The sequence below is a fragment of the Petromyzon marinus genome, unplaced genomic scaffold, assembly GCF_048934315.1.
Source record: "Petromyzon marinus isolate PM22_M1 ecotype Great Lakes invasive population unplaced genomic scaffold, UKy_Petmar_22M1.pri1.0 PM_Scaffold_16, whole genome shotgun sequence".
Taxonomy (NCBI): domain Eukaryota; kingdom Metazoa; phylum Chordata; class Hyperoartia; order Petromyzontiformes; family Petromyzontidae; genus Petromyzon; species Petromyzon marinus.
Window position 1 is genome coordinate 1,438,213 of NW_027423124.1, and position 22,051 is coordinate 1,460,263.

The following is a 22,051-nucleotide window of genomic DNA, read 5'->3' on the forward strand; positions in this document are numbered from 1 at the left end:
CCCTGAACGCCTCTCTGCCCTCCCCGATTATAGTTGCGCTGCTGCTTCTGCTCTTGTTAATCCGGCTGTTATGGATTGACTTATGCATCTAGCGAAGGACGCTTGGTTCAGTGGCGTGTGTGTGTGTGATGTGTGTGTGTGATGTGTGTTTACGTGCATCGCTATTGTAAAGTTTTAATGACGTTTGTTGGGAAAAGTGTCACGCTGTTGTACGTAGCATTGTTTTTAGAAAGTTTTAGAGGGGCTTGGTTTGGCCCGATTTTGATTAGGCGCTTTTGTGATTGCAGGAATTACTCTTTGTTTTGTATCCTGTAAAGTCACGTGGAAATAATTAAAAATAAAATGATATAATAGCATGCGACGTTTCGATCGCAACCCAAGCAATCATCATCAGGTATATCTGCGGTTATGTGTTTCCTCTACCTGATGTTGATTGCTTGTGTTGCGATAGAAACCTCGTATGCTAATTTTATTTTGTATTATTTCTGCGTGACTTTACCGAAAAAACCCAAAGAGTTGGCCCGTTATTTATTTATTTAGTACGGATTTGCGCCTTAAAATTTCACTCTGTATTGCGTTACGATTGTTATTAGGATCAAACATCGAAATGGAAGTTTCTTGCACTACTTGTACGCCTTTTTTTCCTCTCTGTGTGAGAGACCCGTAGACTCACACAGAAACCCGTAGACTCACACAGAGATAGAGAGAATCACACAGAGAGACCCGTAGACTCACACAGAGACCCGTAGACTCACACAGAGATCCGTAGACTCACACAGAGACCCGTAGACTCACACAGAAACCCGTAGACTCACACAGAGATAGAGAGAATCACACAGAGAGACCCGTAGACTCACACAGAGACCCGTAGACTCACACAGAGACCCGTAGACTCACACAGAGACCCGTAGACTCACACAGAGAAAGAGAAAATCACAGAGAGACCCGTAGACTCACACAGAGACCCGTAGACTCACACAGAGACCCGTAGACTCACACAGATACCCGTAGACTCACACAGAGACGCTTAGACTCACACAGAGATAGAGAGAATCGCACAGAGACCCGTAGACTCGTTTGAATTGCATTGCTTACCTACGTGTGCGATGTTCAGACCTGCGCGCGGTGAATCGTTATTTGCTGACGATGGCAGGCTGAGCGCCTCCGAGCCGTGCGCCATCGACAGCGTGGAGGTGCTCGACGGAGCCTCGCTGGCCGCCGAGAGTCTGGCCCTGCTCTGCTCGACGCCCCTGGGCTCCACGGGGAAGCAGAGCATCGTGTCCACGGGCAGCAGTCTCACGCTGGCCCTCCGAGCCAATGACTCCCTGGAAGGTAGAGAGGAAACGTCGTGTTTAAGTTCCCGACAGCCGCGCCTCTGATTGGGCACGGTGCGAGCGGAATTCAACACACACACAGAGACCCGTAGACTCACACAGCAGAGACCCGTAGACTCACACAGCAGAGACCCGTAGACTCACACAGATACCCGTAGACTTAGAGAGACCCATAGCCTCACACAGAGACCCGTAGACTCACACAGAGACCCATAGACTCACACAGAGACCTATAGACTCACACAGAGATCTGTAGACTCACACAGAGACCCGTAGACTCACAGAGAGAGAGAGAGAATCACACAGAGACCCGTAGACTCACACAGAGACCCATAGACTCACACAGAGACCCGTAGACTCACACAGAGACCCGTAGACTCACACAGAGACCCGTAGACTCACACAGAGACCCGTAGACTCACACAGAAACCCGTAGACTCACACAGCAGACACCCGTAGACTCACACACAGAGACCCGTAGACTCACACAGCAGAGACCCGTAGACTCACACAGAGACCCGTAGACTCACACAGCAGAGTCCCGTAGACTCACACAGAGACCCGTAGACTCACACAGCAGAGACCCGTAGACTCACACAGAGACCCGTAGACTCACACAGCAAAGACCCGTAGACTCACACAGAGACCCGTAGACTCACACAGAGACCCGTAGACTCACACAGAGACCCGTAGACTCACACAGAGATGCATAGACTCACACAGAGACCAATAGACTTACACATAGATCCATAGACTCACACAGAGATAAATAGACTCACACAGATAAAGATAATCACAGAGAGACCCGTAGACTCACACAGAGACCCGTAGACTCACACAGAGACCCATAGACTCACACAGAGACCCGAAGAATTACACAGAGACCCATAGACCACACAGAGACCCGTAGACTCACACAGAGACCCATAGACTCACACAGAGACCCGTAGACTCACACAGAGACCTGTAGACTCACACAGAGACCCAAAGACTCACACAGAGACCCGTCGACTCACACAGAGACCCGTAGGCTCACACAGAGACCCGTAGACTCACACAGCAGAGACCCCTAGACTCACACAGAGACCCGTAGACTCACACAGAGACCCGTAGACTCACACAGAGACCCATAGACCCACACAGAGACGCGAAGACTTACACAGAGACCTATAGACCACACAGAGACCCGTAGACTCACACAGAGACCCATAGACTCACACAGAGACTCGAAGACTTACACAGAGACCCATAGACCACACAGAGACCCATAGACTCACACAGAAATCCGTAGACTCACACAGAGACCATAGACTCACCCAGAGACCCAGAGACTCACACAGAGATCTGTAGACTCACACAGAGACCCGTAGACTCACACAGAGATAGAGAGATTCACACAGAGACCCGTAGACTCACACAGAGACCCGTAGACTCACACAGAGACCCATAGACTCACACAGAGATACATAGACTCACACAGAGACCCGTAGACGCACACAGAGACATGTAGACTCACACAGAGATACATAGACTCACACAGAGATACATAGACTCACACAGAGACATGTAGACTCACACAGAGATACATAGACTCACACAGAGATACATAGACTCACACAGATACAGAGAATCACAGAGAGACCCGTAGACGCACACAGAGACCCGTAGACTCACACAGAGATACATAGACTCACACAGAGATACATAGACTCACACAGAGACACACAGACTCACACATAGACCCATAGACTCACACAGAGATCCATAGACTCACACAGAGATATGTAGACTCACACAGAAATCCGTAAACTCACACAGAGATACATAGACTCACACAGAGATCTGTAGACTCACACAGAGACCCGTAGACTCACACAGAGAGAGGGAGAATCAAACAGAGACCCGAAGACGCACACAGAGACCTGTAGACTCACACAGCAGAGACCCGTAGACTCACACAGAGACCCGTAGACTCACACAGCAGAGACCCCTAGACTCACACAGAGACCCGTAGACTCACACAGAGACCCGTAGACTCACACAGAGACCCATAGACTCACACAGAGACGCGAAGACTTACACAGAGACCCACAGACCACACAGAGACCCATAGACTCACACAGAGACCCATAGACTCACACAGAGACCCGAAGACTTACACAGAGACCCATAGACCACACAGAGACCCATAGACTCACACCGAAATCCGTAGACTCACACAGAGATCTGTAGACTCACACAGAGACCCGTAGACTCACACAGAGATAGAGAGGTTCACACAGAGACCCGTAGACTCACACAGAGACCCGTAGACTCACACAGAGACCCATAGACTCACACAGAGATACATAGACTCACACAGAGACCCGTAGACGCACACAGAGACATGTAGACTCACACAGAGATACATAGACTCACACAGAGATACATAGACTCACACAGAGACCCGTAGACGCACACAGAGACATGTAGACTCACACAGAGATACATAGACTCACACAGAGATACATAGACTCACACAGATACAGAGAATCACAGAGAGACCCGTAGACGCACACAGAGACCCGTAGACTCACACAGAGATACATAGACTCACACAGAGATACATAGACTCACACAGAGACACACAGACTCACACATAGACCCATAGACTCACACAGAGATCCATAGACTCACACAGAGACATGTAGACTCACACAGAAATCCGTAAACTCACACAGAGATACATAGACTCACACAGACACAGAGAATCACAGAGAGACCCATAGACTCACACAGAGACCCGTAGACTCACACAGAGATACATAGACTCACACAGATACAGAGAATAACAGAGAGACCCGTAGACTCACACAGAGACCCGTAGACTCACACAGCAGAGACCCGTAGACTCACTCAGAGACCCGTAGACTCACACAGAGACCCGTAGACTCACACAGAGACCCATAGACTCACACAGAGACGCGAAGACTTACACAGAGACCCATAGACCACACAGAGACCCGTAGACTCACACAGAGACCCATAGACTCACACAGAGACCCGTAGACTCACACAGAGACCTTTAGACTCACACAGAGACCCGTCGACTCACACAGAGATACATAGACTCACACAGATACAGAGAATCACAGAGAGACCCGTAGACTCACAGAGGGACCCGTAGACTCACACATAGAACTGTAGACTCAGACTCCAAATATACAACAGCAGGTGTTAGGGTCTAGATCAGTGGTTCTTAACCTTGTTGGAGGTACCGAACCCCACCAGTTTCATATGCGCATTCACCGAACCCCTCTTTAGTGAAAAATAAAATGTGATTTTTTTCAAATTCAAGACATAGATATGTTTTTTACTGGTACACAAAATGAGCCGTGCATGAACATTACCTTGTTCAAAGAATAAAACCAACACAATGCATAAACTCACAACAAATTACTTACCTGGAAATCAATGTGACTTCTGCTGTTGCCTTTGAGAGATCAGTTCAGATATGCGTGGCTTCACCTTGGCAAGTGCCACTCTCATGTCATTTTCACAGCAAAGTCTGTTCCTTTTCTTCGTTTTTATGTCCAGCATCCTCGAAAAGGATTGTTCACAAAGATATGTTGTAACAAATGGTATAAAAAAATCCAGGGCTTTCTTAGCAATAACTGGATACTTGTTCATTTGTCGACACCAAAACGTTGAGAGCGTTGTTGTTCTGAAGAGTTGCTGTTGAACCTGGCTCTGCTGTATTTCAATGATTTCGTCGAGGAATTCATCATTGACATCTGCTGTTTCAACAGCAAACGTGAACGGCTGTCTCACCCATGCTGGATATGACTCTCTTGTAGGGAAATATCCGTCGAGAGACTTTGCAAGCTCATCTAAGTGCGTGGCAATTGTTTGCTTCAGTTCCGTGGATACAGAAATATCTCCGATTCCAGACACATCTTCGATCTTACTTGCACAGTCGTCCAGAAGCGGGAAGTTTGCGAAGTTATTGTTCTCTGTTCGTCGTTTCCATAACGGTAGCTTTTTTTGAAAAGCCTTCAGGTGTTCTTCCGCTTCCATGATATTGACTCCACCACCCTGCATCTGCTGATTGAGATGATTGAGAGCTGCGAATATATCAGCCATGTACGCTAAAATGAGAATGAACTCAGGATTTTTGAAGCAATCTGCATGGCAGTGTTGGTGCTCTTGCAAAAACAGGGCTAATTCCACACGCATGGCAAAAACACGATTCAGCACCTGTCCCCGGGATAACCACCGAATATTAGAATGGAGCAGAAGTACCTCAAATTCAGAGCCCATTTCTTTACACAGCTCACTGAAGATGCGGTGCCTCAGAGCACTTTTTCGCACATAGTTCACACATTCCACCACAGTTTTTAATACTTCTGCCATTTTTGGAGGTAAGGTTTTTGTTGCCAACGCATGCCTGTGCAGAATACAATGCGTCACAATGATGTGTGGTGCATCGGCCTTTACTAGCGCACCAAAACCAGACTTTCTTCCCAGCATGACTGGAGCTCCGTCCGTACAAACTGCAGAAACCATATCCCATGAAAGATTGTTGTCTCTGAAGAAGTCATCCACAAGCTTCTTCACATCGGCTGCCTTCGTTGTTGTTGTAAGAGGCTTACAAAATAAAAACTCTTCTTTTATCATGTCTTTCACATAGCGTACAAAAACAGCAAGCTGGCTTAGATCAGAAACGTCTGTGGTTTCGTCGAGTTGAAGGCTGAATTTTGCCGGGCTTGAAATCAGATCCGCGACTACTTGAGCCAAGATGTCTTTACTCATGTCTTCTATTCTGTCACTGACGGTGTCATTTGAAAGGGGAATTTGGGATAATTTACCTTCGGCCGCTGTTCCGAGTATCAGATTCGCCATCTTTAATGCAGCTGGTTTCACATGTGTTTCACCAATGGTGTGTGGCTTGCCCTGCTTTGCGATCAGGTAAGCAACTTCGTACGATGCTGTCAGGATCGGTTTGTTAACAGGTACAAATCCAAGAGCAGGCAGAGTGGCCCTTTCATCGAATCTGGCTCTCTTCACCCTGAATTCAGCAAGTGTTGTGTTCTTGTATTCCCCGTCTCCATGCAGCTTCAAGAAGTGTTCCTTTAGTTTTGCCGGTGCAAGACTAGAGTTGCTCAACTTGGCGTTGCAAATCATGCAGATAGGACGCTCACTCCCATCACGTTCCGTGATACATGAGAATCCATGTTGTACATATTCGTCCGACCACTTTCTTCTTTTGCCCGACATAGTTAGTATGGATAAAATATTAAAGAAATCACACGACGTACGACAACAACAGTCACACATTGACTACTGAGTACGCACTAAATTCCCCGCAGCGCTGATTGGCCAAGCAGTGTAGCATGATCATCTGCAGCCAGTGATGGCCAAGCGGGCCGTGTGTGTCATCACAAATTTACACAATAATTCAAGTGTCCGGACCTCCGTGGCGGGGGCTCTGCCGAACCCCTGAGATCGACTCACCGAACCCCTGGGGTTCGATCGAACCCAGGTTAAGAACCACTGGTCTAGATGGAACCCACGACCTCCTGTATACCAGGCGAGGTAGTTAACATCTCTTAGCCACCGTGGTGATGAGAGATAGAGACACAGACTCCAAATATACAGCAGCAGGCATCGTCAGAGTCGGGTTCGAACCCACGACCTCCTCTATACCAGGCGAGGTAGTTAACATATCCTAGCCACTGTGATGATGAGAGAAAGAAACACAGACTCCAAATACACAGCAGCAGCAGCAGGTATCATCAGGGTCGGGATCGAACCCACGACCTCCTGTATACCAGGCGAGGTAGTTAACATCTCCTAGCCACCGTGATGATGAGAGAGAGACACAGACTCCACATATACCTCCTGTATACCAGGCGAGGTAGTCAACATCTCCTAGCCACCGTGATGATGAGAGAGAGACACAGACTCCACATAGACCTCCTGTATACCAGGCGAGGTAGTTAACATCTCCTAGCCACCGTGATGATGAGAGAGAGACACAGACTCCACATAGACCTCCTGTATACCAGGCGAGGTAGTTAACATATCTTAGCCACCGTGGCGCCCCAATAGCAGTGGTGTAAGACATTGCACAGAAGCGACCGGCCCATCACAAATGATAGCTGCTAAACAAAGTGGCTCGTCGTCATCATCATCATCACGTGGTCATCTATAGCCGCAGCCAGATACTCATCTATTCTGAGTGCGGAATGAGAAAAACCCGGATGACCTAGGAGGAAAATCCACGTGACCACGGGGAGAGAGATACATGCACACTCAAAATATACAGCAGCAGGCATTATCAGGGTCGGGATCGAATCCACTACCTCGTGTACACCAGGCGAGGTAGTTAAACATCTACCCAGCCGCTGTGTCACGTAAACAAAGTGCTTTCGATCAACGCAACGAACATCATTAATATAATAACAATAGGGGGTTTCCCCTTTTTTCTGGCAACACAACTGAAACCTTTTTACACGGATTCATGTCTGCATTAACCACAATACCTGCAGTCAAAATGCAAACAAAAAAACATACTAAATTTTTATTTAAAGCTTTCGTGACTGCAGAGTTTCATATTCTTGGTTCTTTCGGTAAAGTCACCACGTAGAAGGGAAACAATACAATAATAAAAATATAAAACACGTGACTTTACCGAAAGAACCAAGAATATAAAAAAACATACTATGATTATATATGATGCATTGTCCTTGTAACTTATTGGTCCACACCAAGGGACGGCTTTCTTTGGAGCCTCGACCCAATTGGTGCTCAACCACATGACGCCAAAAGGCGTTACACAGCTCAAAGACAATGCACTATAAGTTTCAAGGACAATGCATATATTAATCTTCTTTGGTTCTTTCGGTAAAGTCACGTAGAATGAGAATAAAATAATAAAATAACGCAATAAAATTCTCACGACGTGTGTTATTTTATTATTTTATTTTCATTCTACGTGGTGACTTTACCAAAAGACCCAAAGAAGATGAATCCTTGCAGTCACGAAAGCTTTAAATCGAAATGCATATATTATCGTAGTATGTTTTTGTTCGCATTTTGACTGCAGGTATTGTGGCTAATGCAGTAACATGAATCCTTGTAAAAAAAGGCTTCAGTTTTGTTGCCAGAACAAAGGGGAAAACCCCCTATTAGTATTATTACATTTTGGTACTGGCAAAGGAGGTCTAATGATGTAGATGCTCACCCCGAGCGCTCATTACTTTGATAGTGGCATTGTCTTTGAGCTGTGTGACGCCTTCTGGCGTCATCTGGTCGAGCACCAATTGGGTCGAGGCTCAAAAGAAAGTCGTCCCTTGGTGTGGACCAATCAGTTTCAAGGACAATGCATCATATATTATCATAGTATGTTTTTGTTCGCATTTTGACTGCAGGTATTGTGGCTAATGTAGTAACATGAATCCTTGTAAAAAAAGGCTTCAGTTTTGTTGCCAGAAAAAGGGGAAAAACCCTGTTATTATATTTTGGTACCGGCAAAGGAGGTCTAATGATGAAACGTTATTATTGTCGTCGTCGTCACTTGGAGAGGCATTCCCGGCACACCGCAGAGGGCTGCACCTCACACGGCGAGGCCCGATGAGGATTATCCCTCGTTTTCTTGTTTTCCGATGAGCAGAAGTTACATTTTGAGTGTGGATCGTCTCCTAAAGATTAGTACTCGGGTACCAGACAAACGTTTGGCAATGGTCAACAAAGATGTAACTTCTAAGTTTGCTGGCTGCTTAACACGTTGTAGTAGTGGTAGTAGGAGGCTTTCGCGACCGATATCCATAATAGGGGTGAAGCCAGCCATATGTACAGGCACAATTTCAACCGAGAGGATGGTTATGAGCCCAGCAATCATTGGAAAGATGTCATCAACCACTTTGGTTCGTGACTTGATTTGTGTTTTCTTGTCAACCTCCACCGTCAGCAGTGTGGGTGTGTGGAGCGAGGTGCAATGCTCTGATTGGTGTAAACCTCCTGCCAGTGTTGGTGCCCTCTTCTACATTAACATGAGCTGCCCCGCCCATCTCTAAACCTTAATAAACAGCTCTCTGATTGGTGTAGACCTACTGCCGGTGTTGGAGCCCTCTCCTACATTAACATTGGCTGCCCCGCCCATCTCTAAACCTTTATAAGCAGCTCTCTGATTGGTGTAGACCTACTGCCGGTGTTGGAGCCCTCTCCAACATTAACATGAGCTGCCCCGCCCATCTCTAAACCTTTATAAGCAGCTTTCTGATTGGTGTAGACCTCCTGCCAGTGTTGGTGCCCTCTTCAACATTAACATGAGCTGCCCCGCCCATCTCTAAACCTTAATAAACAGCTCTTTGATTGGTGTAGACCTACTGCCGGTGTTGGAGCCCTCTCCTACATTAACATTAGCTGCCCCGCCCATCTCTAAACCTTTAAAGCAGCTCTTTGATTGGTGTAGACCTACTGCCGGTGTCGGTGCCCTCTCCTACATTAACATTGGCTGCCCCGCCCATCTCTAAACCTTTATAAACAGCTCTCTGATTGGTGTAGACCTACTGCCGGTGTCAGAGCCCTCACCTACATTAACATTAGCTGCCCCGCCCATCTCTAAACCTTTATAAACAGCTCTTTGATTGGTGTAGACCTACTGCCGGTGTCGGTGCCCTCACCTACATTTAACATGAGCTGCCCCGCCCATCTCTAAACCTTTATGAGCAGCTCTCTGATTGGTGTAGACCTACTGCCGGTGTCAGAGCCCTCTCCTACATTAACATTAGCTGCTCCGCCCATTTCTAAACCTTTATAAGCAGCTCTCTGATTGGTGTAGACCTACTGCCCGTGTCGGAGCTTTCTCCTACATTAACATTAGCTCTAAACCTTTATAAACAGGTTTCTCTCAGAGGCTAACCTCCCTGTTCCTGATGACGGCCGCTTGTGTTGCGATAAAAGTGTCGTGATATTTTTAATCACGTTTTTTTCTATCTACGTGACTTTACCGAAAGAACCATGAAACATAATAGAGGTGTTTTTTTTATTTAAAGCTTTCGTGAGTGCAGGGATTCATATTCTTGGTTCTTTCGGTAAAGTCACCACCACGTAGAAGGGAAACAATAAAATAATAAAAATATAATAAAATAAAATTATTGTAAAACAATAAAATTATTATTCTTGGTTCTTTCGGTAAAGTCACCACCACGTAGAAGGGAAACATTAAAATAAAAATATAAAACAATAAAATTATTGTAAAACAATTAAATTATTATTCTTGGTTCTTTCGGTAAAGTCACCACCACGTAGAAGGGAAACAATAAAATAATAAAAATATAAAACAATAAAATTATTGTAAAACAATAAAATTATTATTCTTGGTTCTTTCGGTAAAGTCACCACCACGTAGAAGGGAAACATTAAAATAATAAAAATATAAAACAATAAAATTATTGTAAAACAATTAAATTATTATTCTTGGTTCTTTCGGTAAAGTCACCACCACGTAGAAGGGAACATTAAAATAATAAAAATATAAAACAATACAATTATTGGTAAACAATTAAATTATTATTCTTGGTTCTTTCGGTAAAGTCACCACCACGTAGAAGGGAAACATTAAAATAATAAAAATATAAAACAATAAAATTATTGTAAAACAATTAAATTATTATTCTTGGTTCTTTCGGTAAAGTCACCACCACGTAGAAGGGAAACGATAAAATAATAAAAATATAAAACAATAAAAATTTTGTAAAACAATACAATTATTATTGTTGGTTCTTTCGGTAAAGTCACCACCACGTAGAAGGGAAACATTAAAATAATAAAAATATAAAACAATAAAATTATTGTAAAACAATTAAATTATTATTCTTGGTTCTTTCGGTAAAGTCACCACCACGTAGAAGGGAAACAATAAAATGATAAAAATATAAAACAATAAAATTCTCACGACGTTTCGACTGCTACACAAGCAATCATCATCAGGTGTGAAAACCACAGTTTCAAATTTTCTTGCTGTGGTTTTCACACCTGATGATGATTGCTTGTGTTGCAGTCGAAACGTCGTGAGAATTTTATTGTTTTATATTTTTATTATTTTATTGTTTCCCTTCTACGTGATTTTTACCGAAAGAACCAAGAATAAGAGGTGTTTTTTGTTTGGGTTAGGTCTTGTAAGTATAAATGTGTCGTTAATCCCACCACCACCACCCGACACAACCAAACAGTAAGGGTTCATCACGTAAACAAAACGTGGCCAATTATTTACTTAGTTCAGCACTAACTGGTGTGTGTTGGGGAGTAAACCCACAACAACGTTTACAATTCAAGTTAACGTGACGTTTCGCTGGTAATCACAATTAGCAGCTTCATCAGGCGGTTAGCCATATGAGGCTGGTTTTAATGAACTAATTGGTCACGTTTTGTTTAAGTGACAACCCCTACACAAATGAGGCTGTTTCGGGGCGGTGGTGGTCGGTTCAACGACACAGCGTTTATACGTACGTAATCTAACCCAAAAAAACAACCCTCTATCATGGATAATATTGGTTAGCGAAAGCCTCTCCCTTACTACTACAAATACGTGTTAAACTAAATAGCATGTGCTGCCCGTGGTCACGTGCATTTGTCTCCAGGTTATTTCTCTCCACACCACTGCCACAGCCTACGCTAGCACCACGGTGGCTAGGAGATGTTAACTACCTCGCCTGGTATGCAGGAGGTCGTGAATTCGACCCAAGCCTGACAATTAATGCTGATGTATATTTGGAGGCTGTGTTTCTCTCTCTCTCATCATCATAGTGGCTAGGAGATGTTAACTACCTCGCCTAGTATGTAGTAGTTTATAGTAGTGTAGTAGTATATAATGTAGTGTAGTAGTATATAATGTAGTGTAGTATATAATGTAGTGTAGTAGTATATAATGTAGTGTAGTAGTATGTAATGTAGCATAGTAGCATATTGTAGTGTAGTTTACAATGTAGCGTAGTAGAATATAATGTAGTGTAGTCATATATAGTTTTGTAGTAGTGTAGTAGTATACAATGTAGTGTAGTAGTATGTAATGTAGCGTAGTAGTATATAGTAGTGTAGTATATAATGTAGTGTAGTAGTATATAATGTAGTGTAGTATATATTGTAGTGTAGTAGTATATCATGTAGCGTAGTAGTATATAATGCAGTGTAGTCATATATAGTTTTGAGTAGTGTAGTAGTATATAATCTAGTGTAGTAGTATGTAATGTAGCGTAGTAGTATATAGTAGTGTAGTATATAATGTATCGTAGTAGAATATAATGTAGTGTAGTAGTATACAATGTAGTGTAGTAGTTTGTAATGTAGTGTAGTAGTATATAGTAGTGTAGTATATAATGTAGCGTAGTAGTATATAATGTAGTGTCGTAGTATATAATGTAGTGTAGTAGCATATAATGTAGTGTAGCAGTGTATCATGTAGCATAGTAGTATATAATGCAGTGTAGTCATATATAGTTTTGAGTAGTGTAGTAGTATATAAAGTAGTGTAGTAGTATATGATGTAGTGTAGTAGTGTATAACGTAGTGTAGTAGTATATAATGTAGTATAGTAGTATATCATGTAGCATAGTAGTATATAATGCAGTGTAGTCATATATAGTTTTGAGTAGTGTAGTAGTATATAAAGTAGTGTAGTAGTATATAATGTAGTGTAGTAGTAGTATATGACGTAGTGTAGTAGTATATAATGTAGTGTAGTAGTATATAGTAGTGTCGTATATAATCGTGTAGTATATAATGTATCGTAGTAGTATAAAATGTAGTGTAGTCATATATAGTTTTGTGGTAGTGTAGTGGTATGTAAAAGAGTGTACAATGTACAGGAGTAAATTTGGGACTTGCAAACAGATCAACTTACAAACACAGACCTCTGGTACCCGACTCGTGCGGCTGTTTACATCTCCACTGACCGCTGATTTCCCGCCCGTCCGCCCCGCATCTCGACATTGTTGTTCTTTCAGGAAAGGGCTTCTGCATCAACTATTGGAGCGTGAGGCCCGTCACGAGCACCAAGGGTGAGTCTCGACGAGCAGAGACACCTTCATGTCGCGGTCTCAGTGGGGGTAATTTTTTAGTTTTACTTGGTTACGGTAACCTGGTTACGGTAACTTGGTTGTGGTAACTTGGTTACAGTAACTTGGTTACTTTGTTACGGTAAACTTGGTTATGGTAACTTGGTTACCGTAACCTGGTTACGGTAACTTGGTTATGGTAACTTGGTTACGGTAACTTGGTTACTTTGTTATGGTAAACTTGGTTATGGTAACCTGGTTACATTAACCTGGTTACTTTGTTATGGTAAACTTGGTTATGGTAACCTGGTTAGGGAACCTTGGTTATGGTTAACTTGGTTATGGTAACTTGGTTACGGTAACCTGGTTACGGTAACCTGGTTACTTTGTTATGGTAAACTTGGTTATGGTAACCTGGTTAGGTAAACCTGGTTATGGAAACTTGGTTAGGGTAAACCTGAACATTAAACCTGGTTACGGTAATCCTGGTTATGTTAAACTTGGTTACAGTAAACCTGGTTACAGTAAACCTGGTTATGGTAAACCTGGTTACAGTAAACCTGGTTATGTTAAACCTGGTTACAGTAAACCTGGTTATGTTAAACTTGGCTAGAGTAAACCTGGTTATGGTAAACTTGGTTATGTTAAACCTGGTTATGTTAAACCTGGTTATGTTAAACTTGGTTACAGTAAACCTGGTTATGTTAAACCTGGTTATGTTAAACCTGGTTATGTTAAACCTGGTTATGTTAAACCTGGTTATGGTAAACCTGGTTACAGTAAACCTGGTTAGAGTAAACCTGGTTATATTAAACCTGGTTACGATAAACCTGGTTAGAGTAAACCTGGTTATGTTAAACCTGGTTATGTTAAACCTGGTTATGGTAAACTTGGTTACAGTAAACCTGCCATCTGCCGTCTGCTGTCTGCAGCCTGCGGTGTGAAGGGGTTCCAGTCACCGGCTCCCTGGGCGGCTGCGGTGGTGCAGTACAACGCGACGCTGTGCCACGCCACGCTTGTCAAGCCCTCCTGGTTCCTCGCGACCGCCGGCTGCGTCAACCTGCTCGTAAACAGGTCGGGGTGCAGGCCGCGGTGTGAGTCTATGGGTCTCTGTGTGAGTCTATGGGTCTCTGTGTGAGTCTATGGGTCTCCGTGTGAGTCTATGGATACCTGGGTGAGTCTATGGGTCTCTGTGTGAGACTTTGGGGCTCTGTGTGAGTCTATGGGTCTCTGTGTGAGTCTATTGGTCTCTGTGTGAGTCTATGGGTCTCTGTGTGGGTTTTTGTGTCTCTGTGTAAGTCTATGGGTCTCCGTGTGAGTCTATGGGTCTCCATGTGAGTCTATGAGTCTCCGTGTGAGGCTATGGGTCTCTGTGTGAGTCTATGGGTCTCTGTGTGAGTCTACTGGTCTTAGTGTGAGTCTATGGGTCTCTTTGTGAGTCTATGGGTCTCTGTGTGAGTTTATGGGGCTCTGTGTGGGTTTTTGTATCTCTGTGTGAGTCTATGGGTCTTTGTGTGAATCTATGGGTCTCTGTGTGAGTCTATGGGGCTCTGTGTGAGTCTATGGGTCTCTGTGTGAGTCTATGGGTCTCTGTGTGAGTCTATGTGTCTCTGTGTGAGTCTACTGGTCTCTGTGTGAGTCTATGTGTCTCTGTGTGAGTCTACTGGTCTCTGTGTGAGTCTATGGGGCTCTGTGTGAGTCTATGGGGCTCTATGTGAGTCTATGGGGCTGGGTGTGAGTCTATGGGACTCTGTGGGAGTCTATGTGTCTCTGTGTGAGTCTACGGGTCTCTGTGTGAGTCTATGAGTCTCTGTGTGAGTCTATGGGTCCCTGTGTGAGTCTATGGGGCTCTGTGTGAGTCTATGTGTCTCTGTGTGAGTCTACTGGTCTCTGTGTGAGTCTATGTGTCTCTGTGTGAGTCTATTGGTCTCTGTGTGAGTCTATGGGGCTCTGTGTGAGTCTGTGAGGCTCTGTGTGAGTCTATGGGGCTCTGTGTGAGTCTATGGGGCTCTGTGGGAGTCTATGGGGCTCTGTGGGAGTCTATGTGTCTCTGTGTGAGTCTACGGGTCTCTGTGTGAGTCTATGGGTCTCCGTGCGAGTCTATACGTCTCTGTGTGAGTCTATGGGACTCCGTGTGAGTCTATGGGTCCCTGTGTGAGTCTATGGGGCTCTGTGTGAGTCTATGTGTCTTTGTGTGAGTCTATGTGTCTCTGTGTGAGTCTGTGTTTCTGTGTGAGTCTACTGATCTCTGTGTGAGTCTATGAGTTTCTGTGTACGTAAGTCTGTGGATCTCTGTGAGTCTATTGGTCTCAGTGTGGTGAGTCTATGAGTCTCTGCTGTGTGAGTCTATGTGTTTCTGTGTGAGTCTACTGGTCTCTGTGTGAGTCTATGGGACTCTGTGTGAGTCTATGTGGCTTTTTGCGAGTCTATGGGTCTCTGCTGTATGAGTCTATGGGGCTCTGTGTAAGTCTGTGGGGCTCTGTGTGAGTCTATGGGTCTCTGTGTGAGTCTATGGGTCTCTGTGTGAGTCTTTGGATCTCTGTGTGAGTCTATGGGTCTCTGTGTGAGTCTCTGTGTCTCTGTGTGATTCTATATGTCTCTGTGTGAGTCTATGGGTCTCTGTGTGAGTCTAATCGTCTCTGTGAGTCTATTGGTCTCTGATGTGAGTCTATGGGTCTCTTTGTGAGTCTACTGGTCTCTGTGTGAGTCTATGGGGCTCTAATGTGAGTCTATTGGTCTCTGTGTGAGTCTATGTGTCTCTGTGTGAGTCCACTGGTCTCTGTGTGAGTCTACTAGTCTCTGTGTGAGTCTATGGGTCTCTGTGTGAGTCTATGGGTGTCTGTGTGAGTCTATGGGTGTCTATGTGAGTTTATGGGTCACTGTGTGAGTCTACTGGTCTCTGTGTGAGTCTATGGGGCTCTGTGTGAGTCTATGGGTCCCTGTGTGAGTCTATGGGGCTCTGTGTGAGTCTATGGGTCTCTGTGTGAGTCTATGGTTCTCTGCTGTGAGCCTATGTATGTACGTTGAACTTATTTTGTACGTAGCCAACCGTGGCTAATCGGAGGTGCGCCGGGGGAACTAAACACAACAAACGAGACCGTGAGAAGAGAGAAAGAGACGCAGATTACAAATATACATCAGGGCTCAGGATCGAACCCACGACCTCTAGCATACCAGGCGAGGTCGTCAACGTCTCCCCAGCCACCGCTGCACGGCAACAAAAGTTCGTCGCGAATAAAGACGTCGTTGGCTGCCGCCGATTTCAGGAGCGACCCGCAGCCCCCGAGTGTCCGGCTGAGCGGTGGCGTGGACCTGCGGGTGCTGAGCTACACCGTTCACGACCGGTACAACGCAGCACTGCTGAAGGTCGCCACTCCCGTGACCAACAGGAGCCCGGCCTGCCTGCCAGACTACCAGCGGCCTACGCACTACTCCGGGAAGACCTGCTTCATCGAAGGTGATCCCGCCTACTCGCTTACTCCCTCCGCTACCCTCTCCTCTCATCCCCTCTCCTTCCCTCCTTTCCCCTCCCCTACCGTCTTTTCCTTTTTTTACGATAAGAGGAAACAAGAAGATGCTCGGTGTAGTCGGCACTTTGCTTCGTTTATCATTTCGTTTTCTTCTTTAATGCTCTGCTTTATGTAACCCCCCCCCCCCCCCCCACCCGCCCGTTTGAAATGAAAGATTTCACGATTGATTTCAAGCTCTGCTCTCCTTACCTCTTCCCTCTCTCTCTACCACCTCTCTCTACCTACCCCCTCTCTCTACCTACCCCCTCTCTATATCCCCTCTCTCTCTACCCTCTCTCTTTCTCTACCTACCCCCCTCTCTCTACCTACGCCCTCTCTCTCTACTCCATGTCCTTGTTCCCCCTATGTTTTGTATGTAATATTTGTAATATTATTATGTATTTTTAACTACGACAAGTGCTGCTTCGGCACGCAGCCCTTCCCGCAGTGCTACGGCCTCCGACGGGTAGCTCACAATCTGCACGCAGAGCTCTCCGTCATCTGCCACCGAGCCACACGGCCCTCCTCCAGCGCCCATCGCTCCTTGAAGGGCCGGCACGGCGTGGGTCAGCCGCGCATGGCGGAACTCCGGCCCACACACCCTGGCTCCGACCGGACTGGCTCCGACCGGAAAGCGCGGAAGACGCCCAGGCCGCCTGGCCGGACGTTTCCCCTCCAGGGCCACCTTCCTCGCCCTGTGCACGGCGAGCTTGGCGTGGCCGACGAGCACGTTGACAGGGCCCCTGAAGATGTTGGGGTCCGTCGCCCTTCAGGTATCCGAAGATGAGAGGACCGTCGGGGAGAAGTGGAGGCTGAACCTTAGGAGGATGTTTTCTCAGGGACCTTGAACACAGCGAGTCCAGGCTCTTGCGCCCCGCGTATCGGCGCGCCACCGTCTCCGCTTTACCGCGGGACCGGCGCTCCGGGGACGTGTCGGTGAAGCTTCCGCTCCCTTCCCCTTCCGTCTCCCTTCCCCTTCCCGTCCCCTCACATTGCTTCCGCCGCCGCTGCTGCCCGTGCGTTGGTAACGACTTGGGGGGGTATTCAAAGCCAGGATCATCGGCGCTCTCGCTTCACCTCGGCCGGGTAACATTTGAAACATTTTTGTTCGATTCTCTGCCCTCCCTTCGCGTTGGCCAGCACTCGACCAGAGGCAGATGCAGGTGCAGATGGCCACGGAGGGCAGCTGCGGAGTTTCCAGCATCTCAAGCCAAAAGATCTGCACCCAGCCTCCTAGGAGCTGCGTGGTGCCATTGCCGGTGAGTCTAGAATAGTGTACACTACACTATACACTACACTATACACTACACTATACACTACTATACACAACTATACACTACACTACTATACACTACATTATACACTACACTATACACTATACTACTATACACTACACACTACACTACTATACATTACACACTACACTACTACACACTACACTACTATACACTACTATACACCACACTACTATACACTACACAATACACTACACTATACACTACACTACTATACACTACTATACACTACACTATACACTACTATACACTACGCTACTATACACTACACACTACAATATACACTACTATACACCACACTACTATACACTACACTACTATACACTACACTATACACTACAATACTATACACTACACTGTTATACACTTCTATACATTACACTATACACTACACTACTATACACTACTATACATTACTATATACTACTATACACTACTATACACTACTATACACTACACTACTATACACTACTATACACTACACTATACACTACACTATACACTAAACACTACACTATACACTACTATATATACTACACTATACACTAAAATATACTACACTATACACTACACTACACACTACACTACTATACACTACACTACTATACACTACACTATACACTACACTATACACTACTATACACTACACTACTATACACTACACTACTATACACTACACTACACCACTATACACTACGATACACTACGATACACTACACTATACACTACAATACTATAAACTACAGTATACACTACACTATACACTACAACACTACACACTACACTTTACACTACTATACACTACGAAACACTACACTATACACTCCACTACTATACACTACACTATACACTACACACTACACTATACACTACACTATACACTACACTATGCACTCCACTATACACTGCACTACACACTACACTACATACTACACTATACACTACACTATACACTACACTACACACTATACACTACACTGTACACTACACTATACACTGCACTACTGTACACTACACACTACACTATATACTATACTATACACTACACAATACACTACTATACACTACACTATACACTACACTATACACTACACTACACTATAGACTACACTACTATAGACTACACTACTAAATACTACAGTATACACTACTATACACTACACTGTACACTACACTATATACTACAATATACACTACACTATACACTTCACTATACACTACACTACTACACTACATACTACACTATACACTACACTACACACTGCCCCATCACCGATTTGGAGTTGTGGGGGTGGAGTGTCCGATGGTACAAAATACCCAGGCAGGTGCTTAGTTTTGGTGGGCCTGATGGTAAGGCCCCATCTCTTAGTAGCATGCTCCAGTCTCAGCAGCAGCGTCTCCAACTCCTTCTCTGAATGAGCAGCTATTACCAAATCATCAGCATACATAACGTGGTTGAGCAATAGGGAGCTATCCCTTGACCACACCCGGGCATCGATCAGCCTCCCATTATATCTGTACCATATGGAGATTCCCCCGGTACAGCTATTGAAGGCTTCACGAACTACGTGGTCAAAATAGATGTTAAATAATGTGGGAGCCAGAGGACATCCCTGTCGCACCCCAAGGTGTACAGGGAATGGCCCTGACTCCCGGCCACGTAGTTTTACCTGGGCCCCCTCACCATCATGAAGGTCCTTAATGATCATGAGCAGAGGGTCAGGTACTCCAAAAGCACGAAGAACAACCCAGAGCCCAGGCCTACTGATGGTATCATAGGCCTTGCCCAGGTCAACAAAGCAGAGATGTAGGTCTTGTTGGAATTCCCTACACCTCTGCTGTAGCAGACGGACAGAAAATATGGCATCTGTGCAGGACCACCCTTTCCTGAAACCGCATTGGGGCTCCGCAAGCCTCTCCTCAGCGTGCCTGGCAAGGCGATGCTGAATAATCCTTGCCAGGACCTTCCCCGGCACACTGAGGAGTGAGATGCCCCTGTAGTTGTTACAGTCTGTGCGGTCCCCCTTAAAAAGGGGGACCGCCAGGGCATCCTTCCAATCCTGCAGAACTCGTCCAGTGGTCCAGACTGTTGTTATGATGTCATGTAGGGCAGTCTGTGCACAAACGCCACCCTCCCTCAGCATTTCGCTTGGGAGATCATCTCTGCCCGCTGCCTTTCCTGGTCACAGACTCCGGATAGCCTTCAGTACTTCCTCAACAGATGGCACCTCAGCCAGCCACTCACAGGGGGTGACTTCCTCCAATATTTGAGGCACCGCAGCCTCACTTTGTGCCATGATGTTTTCCTGGCTGAGGGGTTTTCCCTCCCCCAGGACCTCACTGAAATGCTCAGCAAATCTGCAAACCTGTTCCTGGGGGTCGGAGATTGGATCACCGTTTTTTCCCCTAATGATGGTAATAGGTGTGGCACTGCAAGCTACTTTTTTGATGGAGTTAAATAGAGATTTGTGATCGCGGGCCACTGAGGCAGACTCCATCTCCTCAGCAACCCGCGACCACCACCCATCCTTGCAGCGCCTCACGGCTCTCCGAACCTCCGAGCGAAGGCTGCGGTAAGCCTCCTCATTCTCTGACGTGGGATTCTGTAGCCGATGACAATGGGCCTGTCGCTTTTTCTCAACCATCCTGAACACGTCCTCTGTCAGCCAGGGTCTGTGGGGAGGTCTGGACCGCGTACCCAAACTAGCCATTGCAGCTGCATGAGTCACAGTCCTAAACCTCGCCCATTTACCCTCGACATCAGGAGGAGTTGGGTACGATGCCAATCTCAGCCGCAAGCGATTATGAAATTCTCGCTAGCAAATTTCATCAGATAACTAAGACCAGGCCACTTTAGGTTGGAATGGGGTACTGGGTGTACACCCACCACCGGAGTGGAAGAATGGCAGGCGCATCTTACAGATGACTAGTCGATGGTGAGAGGGCAGATCAGCTCCACGGTAGGTCCTGGTGTCAAGGACATGGGCTTGCATCCGCTGGTCCGTCACTATGTAGTCCAGCAGATGTTCTTGCTTGGACCTGGCATGCATCCATGATGTTGTGTGGATGCGCCGATGCCGGAACAGCGTGTTGGTAATTACAAGCCCATAGGCTACACAAAAATCTAGCAGCCTCCTACCATTGTTATTGAGCTGATCTGGCCCATGCCCTCCAATCACTCCAGACCAGGTGCCAGCACCTTGACCAACTTGGGCATTGAAGTCACCCAACATGATGACTCTATCCCGAGGGGCCACTTTAGCCAGCACCTGTGACAGGAGGTCATAGAAGGCATCTGACTCATCGGCTTTGCCTGTATCCCTCCACGGATGTTCATCTTCGGTGGGGGCATAAGTGACCACGACCACCATTCCTCGCCTGCGGTTGATGGGAAGGCGAGCCCAAAGTAGCCTGGGGCTTACAGCTTCCCACACCTCACCGCCACACTCCCACGCCCCCTTCATTCTTTTATTCAAAAGAAGAGCCACACCCTGTTGTTTGGCAGTCTGCTGCCCCGAGTAGAGGACTGTCCACCCCTCATGGAGGCAGGAGCCAGAACCGGTCCACCGGACCTCCTGACTGCCACATAGATCTCCCGACAGAGGAGTGGCAGCCTCTCCTCCGCAGTGAGAGTTCGAACATTCCACGTCGCCACCCGTAGTGGTTTTCCTTGTGTCTGGAGGAGCCCCGAGGGTAGATATTCAATCTCCTGGCTCCTCCAATTGGGGTTTGGCCAGGAGACGTCATAGACGCCTGGCCCTCCGGGGCCTCCGGCACAAGCTTATTAGATATATACTTAATTCGCGGTTTAGTGGTAATTAATTGACGGTGGAGGGGTTACCAGCCCCTCGCACCCGTCCAGAGCCCCCGTTTAG